This window comes from Belonocnema kinseyi, chromosome 1 (genome assembly GCF_010883055.1).
Source record: "Belonocnema kinseyi isolate 2016_QV_RU_SX_M_011 chromosome 1, B_treatae_v1, whole genome shotgun sequence".
In the NCBI taxonomy this organism is placed as follows: domain Eukaryota; kingdom Metazoa; phylum Arthropoda; class Insecta; order Hymenoptera; family Cynipidae; genus Belonocnema; species Belonocnema kinseyi.
Window position 1 is genome coordinate 71,841,070 of NC_046657.1, and position 9,566 is coordinate 71,850,635.

General features: G+C 27.1%; 1 protein-coding gene across 6 annotated transcripts in view; it reads right to left on the reverse strand.

Annotated features, from left to right (window-relative positions):
- Window positions 1–8,367, reverse strand: part of LOC117168748 (phosphatase and actin regulator 4B) — a 326,157-nt gene extending 317,790 nt beyond the window's left edge. For 5 of the 6 annotated variants that reach the window (XM_033354515.1, XM_033354526.1, XM_033354494.1 and 2 more), the window contains exon 1: window positions 7,974–8,367. The gene's annotated coding sequence lies outside the window, so the exon portion shown is untranslated. Of the gene's footprint in view, window positions 1–7,470; window positions 7,710–7,973 lie in introns of those variants that run through there. The other variant, XM_033354502.1, reaches the window with a different exon arrangement.
- Window positions 8,368–9,566: the final 1,199 nt, after the last annotated feature.

The window sequence follows — 9,566 nt, forward strand, 5'->3', positions numbered from 1 at the left end:
GGCAGTACTGCTCATATTTCAGTTCTGCCAATATCGCCAAGGGGCAAAACTCGTAACCTTTACTACTTTTATTTCTTGGGAAATAAATTGCTGGTAAATGTAACTAATTTATTTGTTGTGACTACAATTACTATCCTTACTAATGTAACCTTCATAGGAGGACAAATGGCGACTTGTTGCCGTACAAAAGTGGTTAGTTACTGTTACCATCGAAGTAGTTGTTGTAGCTTATACCAACTCTACTAATGAGGAACTTCATGTCGCAACTAACCATTTTTTTCAGTGTAAGATCTAAAACTCCGTAAAGCGTTGATAAAGTACCAAAGTCAATTCCTTATTATATAAACTTCTAACGTAATTTCTTACGTTTAAAGAATACTGCAATTTTGAAAATAAATTAACAGTGTTTAAATTTAGGCTAAAGCTAATCTTTGGTTTAAACGGAGTTCGGACTTCACTTCTACTACATTCTTAGAAAAAAAAGATTTTTCAATTTCAAAAAATAAAGAGAAAAATAAGAAAAAAACTAAATCTCAATCTTGGACAAAACTTTTCATTCGCCAAGTTCTAAAAAAAATACAGGAAGAAGTTCCGTATAAACTAAATTGCCATCCTAATTCCAAGCATTTTCATTCGAATTTACAGGCAAAAGTTGGTGTTGATTTTCTACGAAAAGAAAATTCTGCGTTTGAATAGTCGAATCCTACCTCTGGACCTTATTTCGAATTCAGAAAGGAGAAATTATTGTTATCTCCTCCACCCTGATCTGAGAAGGAGAGTTCAATCCGTCCACTGACTGTGGCTTTTTCAAATTTGGGCCTATTCTCTCGATAGTCAGCTCTGGTCGTTTAATCGCTTCTTCTCTTTTTTTTAATCTTCTGTCGTATTCTAGCATTCTTTAGTTTTAAAACTTTCGCGCCAACGACAAGTATACGAGTACCGAGTACGCCGGCCTCATGCGCGGAAACAACTGCGCGATGACACTTGTATTTTTTTTTTAGAAAATTATCAAAATTATAATAATTTCGTTATTTTTAACTGTTGAACGATAAAAGTGGACTACCAAATACCACCAAACGAGCACCCCAAATTTGAAAATTCGACAACTTTTTCAATTTTGACCACCAAACGTCAAAATTGGGCTACCAAACACCACCAAACGACCACCAAATGATTCCATATGATAAAACTAGTTTTTTTCATAGTTGCTGTGCCAACTTCACGTCGATCCCGAAATGGGTGATCAAAAACCAAAATCATTATACTTTAAAACAGATTTAAATTAAATTTAATTTGAATTGTATTTTTAATTCAAAAAAAAGGCTTCGAGGTAGAACACAAAAAAATTGGTATTTTAACACAAATATCATAATAACTTTAACATGATTCAGAATCTTTCAAGATTTTTGAATTGCTAGCGTTTTTCTTCAGAAATTAGTATTTAGAATTAAAAAAAAAATTGATTTCTCAGAGAATGCAGAAACCCTAAGCATTATAGGTTATGTTATCGTTTGACAGGGATTACGTCAAAATCGGAATATTAAAGCTAAAATTCATACAAAATGAACCAGGTTTAGGATCATAACAATTTTTGTTTTGTTTCTGTGGAAATTTCCTATTTTTAATGATTTTGTTTTTGAATTTCAAAGAAAATTCGCACTTTTTAAACAGATTAGGTTATGTTAGTGTTTTGCACCAAAAAAATCGTATTTTAAAACACGATCATTATATAATTTCATTAAGATTTATAAATTATTGTTGATAACGTTAGTGTTTTTCGTTGGAAAGTGCTGCTTTTATTTTGATTTTTTTAAATTAGCTTCCAAAGAAGATTCATAAATTTTAACTATTTTAGGTTATGTTAGTTTGGTTACACCAGAAATAGGTATTTTAATAAAAAAACATAATAACATTAACATGATTAAGAATGTTTCATGATTTTTGGATTGTTAGTGTTTTCCTTCGGAAACTGGAATTTTGAATGTAAAAAAATTTGATTTCACACAGTATTCACAAACTTTAAGTATTAAAGGTTATGTTATCGTTTTACAGGTTTTACGTCAAAATCGGATTCTTACAACCAAAATTAATACAATATGAATCAGATTTAGAATCATAACCATTTGTATTTATTTTCGCGTTTTCTGTCGGAAATTGCTATTTTTAATGATTTTTTGTTTTAATTTTAAAGGAAAGTCACACCTTTTGACAAATTTAGGTTATGTTGGAGTATTGAATTAAAAAAATCGTATTTTAAAACACGATAATTATATTACTGTTATGTTAGTGTTTTTCGTTAGAACTTATTGGTATTTTTAATAAAAAGATTATTAGATTTCAAAGACTATTTACAATTTTGAACAATTTTAGGTTAGGTTGGTGGTTATATCTCGAAAGTTGGTATTTTCAAACAAAACTTATTAAAATTTGAACAAGATTTTGAAATCACTTAACAAAAATAATAATAACCAAAATTTGTTATAGTTATAAATCTGTAGAAATAATTTCAAAACCCGTGAAAATAAAATTAATTTATTGCCTAAAGTTCATGAAATCTCTAGGCATTCTTGGAAATTCTTTTAAATCTTTTGAAATTCTATGGGATTCTTTAAAATCCCTTAAAATGATTTATCTGAAAATCCTAAAAAACCATTAAAATAAGTAAAAATAATTTGAACTTCCTTGGAAATAAATTAAATTCTGTACTTATAAACTCCATAGAAATCTTTGGAATCGCTATGCATCTCTTGACATTTAATATAATTTCATTTATTTTCTAAAATTCTCTAAAACTCCCTTGAAATCTTCGAAAATCCTACAAAATTTTTTGATTATTTTTAAATCTATTAAAATTCCTTCGAATTCCTGAAAATACCTTAAAATGTCAGGTCACTGATTTTCGAAATTTTTTTGTAATCTCTTGAAATCTTTGGAAATCCTATCAAATTCTTTTAAATCATTAAAAATTTTTCAAATCCTTTGGATACCAATAAGTTCCTTGACAAATTTCCTTTGAAAATCTTGATACAAATAAAATTTTTCAATAAAATTCTCTTTAAAGAATGTTCAAATCCCTAGAAATCTTTGAAATTCTTTAACATTGCTGATTTCTCTAAGAATTGCTTGAAATTTAATTTAATTAATTTTCCAAATTTCTCTAGAAATTGCTGACTATTTTTGGAAATCCTAAAAAAATAGAAATACCTTCAAATCCTTTGGAATCTTTTCAAATTTCTTGAATCATTTGTGGTTTCTCCACTTTTAGCTCAATTTTCCGATTAATTCTTTGAATATTTTAACATTATTTATTTACAATTGTGAAAACATTCTTTTTCCACAAGCGGAAATTAAAAGGGTTTATATGGAATTGCAGATAGTGTACACCAGATTGCAAAAGTAATTAGGAATATTAATAATTCATTATTAATAATTAGGCCTATGGGTGTATCAATATTTAAACAGGGTTGCTAACAGATGTGAAAAACCTGGATATCATCAAAATTTTGAAAAAAATAACTGGAATATTTTCAGTCACATCTATTAAAAAATTTTTTAAATGATTAGGTCGCGGCGTAAAATACAAATTGCAGAAAAATTAATTATAAAAAAGAAGAATTCTGCCAAAATTGCCTTATTTTTTGTAGACATCGCTTAAATTTTATTATTAAAAATATTTATCGAAAAAAGCTTAATCTAGAAAAATTTTGGCCTCTATAAGCCGATATTTAAAATTTTTAATTTTTTGAACAATAAACTTTGGATCTCAAGCAACCCTGTTAGAAAAACTCATTTTTCTTTAGAAAGAAAAAGTATTTTCAAGCAAAGATCAGAAAACTTTAGTAGGAACAAAGCCCGACAAAGTGAAATCTTTAAAAAAAAATGAAAAAAAATTCTGAAAGACGCGATATTTTTGGATAAAGACTAAAATACTCGTCAGTCCCGAGGTTTTCTGATTTTCTGCTTATGAGTCAGTCTGCCCATTCCATGAATGGTGTACGTTGTTCTCAAATGAATAAAAAAAAGAAGATAAAGCTCCGATGACAGAAAGCGTAAAGACTCTTAAAGACTTGAAGAATACGAGAATAAATGCAAATTGTGAATTTTAAATTGAGGTTACGCGCTGTTGTTCACAATACTATAAAAATTATACATCACACAATTACAAGAGTGCAATGTGATAAACGGCAAAGAAAAGCACCTGAGATTAGATAACAATTGTGAGGAATTTTAAATTAAAGCTGAGAAACAATGCTGAGAAACAATGATGTGAATAGAAAAACAACTTTATACACATGTCATTCTTATTTCTTTAAAAAATATATATATAAATTTGGACTGTAAAAGAAATTGATAAAAATAGCAAAATTTGAAGAAATATAAAACGGAATGAAAAACTTACAAGATCAGAATTTTTTAAGACTTTTTAGAGTTTAGATACTAGAGTGGCCGCAAAAATTAATTTCCAAAATTCCCTGACTGTCCCCTAATTTTTCATTAACATTTTATGAATGCAATATACAAAAATCATTTCTAGTCCAAACAGAATGAAAAATAATTCGATGATATTTATAAGAATTTCACGTAAACTGGAAGGAATTCAGTATAAATTTATAAGATTTAAAAAAATTCAAATGAATTTATAAAACAAATTCAAGGTGAATTTAAAAATAATTAGATTGAATTAAAACTCAACTAAGTTAAATTCAAAATAATTAAAACGATTTGGAACAAATTAAAAAATTTCAATAATTTCAGTAAAATGCGAAATGCATAAAAATTCAAGGTAAATTAAAAAACAATTCAAACTAATTTTAAATAATTCAAGATGAACTTACATGAATTCAAATGAATTACAACAAATTCACCCTAACTTCAGTAAAATTATAGTAAATTTAGAGGAATTCAAGGAAAATGAGAAGAATTTGATGAAATTCATAAAAAAAATGCAAGTAAATTGGAAATAATTTAAGTCAACTAAAAATAATTCGAATTAATTGAAAACAATTAAAGTTCAATTCAGAAAGTATTCAAATCAATTGAAAAGAATACCAATGTATTAAAAAAATTGAAAAGAATTTGATGAAATGTCTATGAAATCAAAATTTATATATAAAAAAATTAACAAAATCTAAAAATCAATGGAATTAAGTAAATTTAAAAGAATTGGAGTTAATTAAACAAAAAATGTAAGAGAATTAGATCGAAATATAAGAATTCAGAGTTAATTACCAATTAATTCAACTAAATTGCTTAAAACATTTCAAATGCCTTTGGAATTACTTCAAATGGTTCAATTATTCAATTAAAAAATACCTTAAGATATTTCAACTTGTTTAAAAATTTCTTGCAATCTTTTAAAAAACCTTAAAATCTTTTGAAAGCTCTTTAAAAATTCTTCGGAATTTTTTTAAATACCCTACCATTTTTTCATTCCTCAGGAAAGACTTCAAATTATTAAAATGTATTCAATGGAATCTTATCAAATATTTAAAATCCGTGGAATTTTTTAAAGTTGTTAAACATTTCTTGGAATTTTTTAAAATCCTTTGAATCTTTCTAAAGCTCTGGAAAACTTCGTGGAATTCTTTAAAATATACTTAAATCTGTCAAATTATAAAAATTCTTAAAAAATGCCTTGAAATCTTTAAAAAAAACTTAAAATCCTTTAAATTTACTTGAAAACTCTTGTAACTTTTTAAAACTCTTTGAAAATTCTTCGGAATTTTTTTTAAATCCATGTAATTTTTTTAAGCTCTTGACAATCCCTTGGATGTAAAAAAAGTACTTTAATATGTTTAAAATTCTTTCAAATTATTGAAATCAATAAACAAATCCTTGCAATCTTTTAAAATTTCAAATCCTTTGAAATCCCATTAAATTACTAAAGTCAATTGAAAATTCCTTGGAATATTTTTAAATACTGTAAAATATTAATAATCTATGAAAACTTTCTAAAACTGTTAAAGATTCCTTAGAATTTTTTTTAAATACCCTAAAATAATGATAATCATTTGAAATCCCTTGAAACTAATCAAAGGCCAATGAAAACGTCTTGGAATTTTTAAAAATTCTCTAAACTATTTCGAATCTTTAAAAATCCCTCAAAGTCTTTTAAAGGTCTTGAAAATTCATTGGAATTTTAAAAATTAATTTAAGATTTTCAAAGCCTGTTGCAAGATCCTAAATTATTTCGAATCTTTTGAAATTCCTGGAATATTTTTAAAGCTCTTAAAAATTCCACAGAATAGTACCTGAAAATCTTTAGAATTCCTGGAATTTTAAAAATAACCTGAAACCTTGAACCCTCTTCAAATTATTCAAATATATTAAAAACTCTTTGAAATCTTTTAAATTACCCTTCAATATTTCAAATGTTTAAAAAAATTTAAAGCTCCTAAAAAATACTTGGAATTTTTTAAAATACCCTAAATCTGAACAATTTCTTCAAATTCTTGAAATATGTTAAAAATCCCTTGGAATATTTAAAATATATTTTAAATTCCTTGAAAATATCATGAAATATTTCAAATAATTTGTAATTTGATGAAATTCCTTAAACTTCACAAAACTTTTGAAAATTCCTGGAATTTTTAGAAATACCCTAAAACTTTTTGAATCCCTTTAAAACTTGTCATATTATTAAAATATATTACAAATTCTTTGGAATCTCTTAAAACACCCTGAAATATTTGTTAAAACTTTTAAATCCCTTGAAACTTTTTACAGATCTTAAAAATTCCTCGGAATTTTTTTAGTTGCCTTAAAATCTGTTGGAAGTCCTTAAGATTATAGAAATATATTAAAAATTCCTTGAAATCTCTGAAAATATTCTGAAATATTTTATAATCTTTCGAATTTTTAAATTAAAATAGATTAAAATATCATTTGGATCTTTAAAAATACCCCCCAAATATTGAAAATATTTTGAAATCTCTTAAAAATATTGAAACATATTGAATATTTCTTGGAATTTTTGAATATACCCGAAAATATTAAAAATCGTTTGAAATTCCTTGAAAGTGTTTAAAGTTCTTAAAAATTCCTTGGAAGTTTTAAAAATATTCTAAAATGTTTAAAATCCATTAGAAGACTTTCAGATTATTTAAATATATTAGAAATTCTTTGGAATCTGAAAATATTCTGAGATTTTTGTAATATTATGGAAATATATTAAAATTTCTTTGGAATATTTTTAAATATTTCAAATCTTTGGACATTCCTTGAAACATTATAAGGCTCCTCAAAATTCCTGGCATTAAAAAAATACCCTAAAACCCTTTTAATACTTTTAATTACTCTAAAATATTTCAAAATAATTCTAGAAATTTTTTAAATACGGAAAAATTTGAAGTCAATGATGAGTATACTGACATTTTAACTTTAAAAAAGTGACTTTGTGAAAGCCGTGACTATTATTATTAGATCTTCTAACAGAAATTACCTGACTTTTGCCATTTCTTTTTTAAATACCTGAATTTCCCTAAACGACCAAATTTCCCTGATCTCCTGCATTAATTCACAACAACAGAACTTAACTTGTACCATATTTTCTAGACTTTAGATAATATATTTTATTCTTCTCGCAGATATGCTCCAATTCAGAATGTAAACAAATTTAACTTCACAAGAATTTTCATCTCCTCGCTCAAAATCTCACATCACATCGCTCAGAATTACTTCTTTAATTAATAAAAAAATAACTACCGATACTAAATTTCATATTTTCTCTTTAAAATCGTCAAATGTGCAAAAAAAAAACTCGAGTCGAAAAGAACTCTACTCCGAAATAAAAACGGTTGGAGGTAAACAGCAACCGGACGCTCCGAAGGTCGAAAGACGATCATAACCTAAAAGCTAGTCAGACATAATAAAAACAAAAAAAAACTTGACATCATCGAACAAGAACAACGTACGCGTGCTCGAAAGGGCAGGGCAGAGATTCTGCAAAATTTATGAAATTATCAAGTACTTACCAAATTTGTCGAAAAAATCCAGATTTTTCGTTAAAACACCTGTAGCGACACAATGGACGCAAAAACACTCACACTTTGCACACTGAGGGGGGAGAAGAGGTAGAAAATTCGGACAGACTGCACTTGTAGCGGCGAGACAAGTAGAGAGAGAGAGAGAAAGAGGAGAGAGTGGGTGAGAGAGAGAGACGAGAGAAATACGAAACACGCACAGCAGATAGGACACACGCGAATCGCGATTTTCTCTCCTTCCGGTCTCGATGGGCGGAAATTGGTGACGAGATCGCTCGGCGGATTTGGTCGCGGAATCTGGGACGGAGAAAAGACGGATTATCGCGACAAGAAGAGTGAAAACAAACGCACTAACGAGGAACAACGACACCACAAACACGCACCGAGCGAGTCTCGAGAACACTGAGGGCGGCCATGCGACGGGCGCGCCGCCACCGTCTCTTGCGGGAACTAGAGGCTGATCCACGAGACTCACGATTGCCAACTGGAAGGGGCTGGACTGGAGCTGGAGATTGAACGCGAGACGAGAAATCGGCCTAGAGTCGTAAACAGGGCGCGCAACCAAATTTAATGGTTTCATTTTCCAGGAAGGAGATTAATGTGATACCAAAAAGACGATTGGTTGACAAAATTGATGAATTTTCAAAACAAAAAGACAGATTTCTAACAAGAAATAATTGAATTTTCAACAGAAAAATCTGAAGTTTGCAGGAAAAAATTAATTTATAACCAAATAGTTAAAGTTTCAAATAAATAATATTTTTTTCTACCAAAATAGAGGAATTTTCAACAAAAAAGAGTTAAATGGGTAAATAGATTGTTTAATTCTTAACCAATTAGTAAAATTTTCTATGAAAATATTTAAATTTCAAACAAAAAAGTTAATCTGACAAATAAATTGTTTAATTTCTAACCAAATGGTAAAATTTTCTGCGAAAATAGTTAAATTTTCAACCAAAAAAGTGTATTTGTAACTAAATAATTATAATGATCAATAAACTGTTTAATTTTTAACCAAATTGTGGAATTTCTGTACAAAGTAGTTGAATTTTCTACAAAAATGTTGATTTTCAACCACATAATTAAAATTTCAAGTAAATTGTTTAATTTTTAACTAAATAATAGAATTTTCGGACAAAATAGTTCGAATAAAAAAAAATAATATTATTAATTTACCGCCAAACAGTTGTGTTTTCAAATAAAGAGTTTAGTTTTCTATAAATTAGATTAATTTTTTGCCAAAAATACGAATTTATAACCAAATTACAGTTTCAAATATTTTTTTTTTATCAAAATAGTAGAATTTTCAACAAAAAAGAGTTAAACTGATAAATAGATTTTTAAATTACTAGCCAAATAATAAAATTTTCTATGAAAATAGTTGAATTTTTAAACAAAAAATTTAATTTGTAAGCAAATAATTATAATGATAAATAAATTGTTTAATTTTTAACCAAATTGTGTCATTTTCGTCCAAAGTAGTTGAATTTTTTACAAAAAACTTGATTTTCCCCCAAATAATTGAAATGTCAAATAAATTGTTTAGTTTTAATCAAATAATAGAATTTTCTGACAAAATAGTTG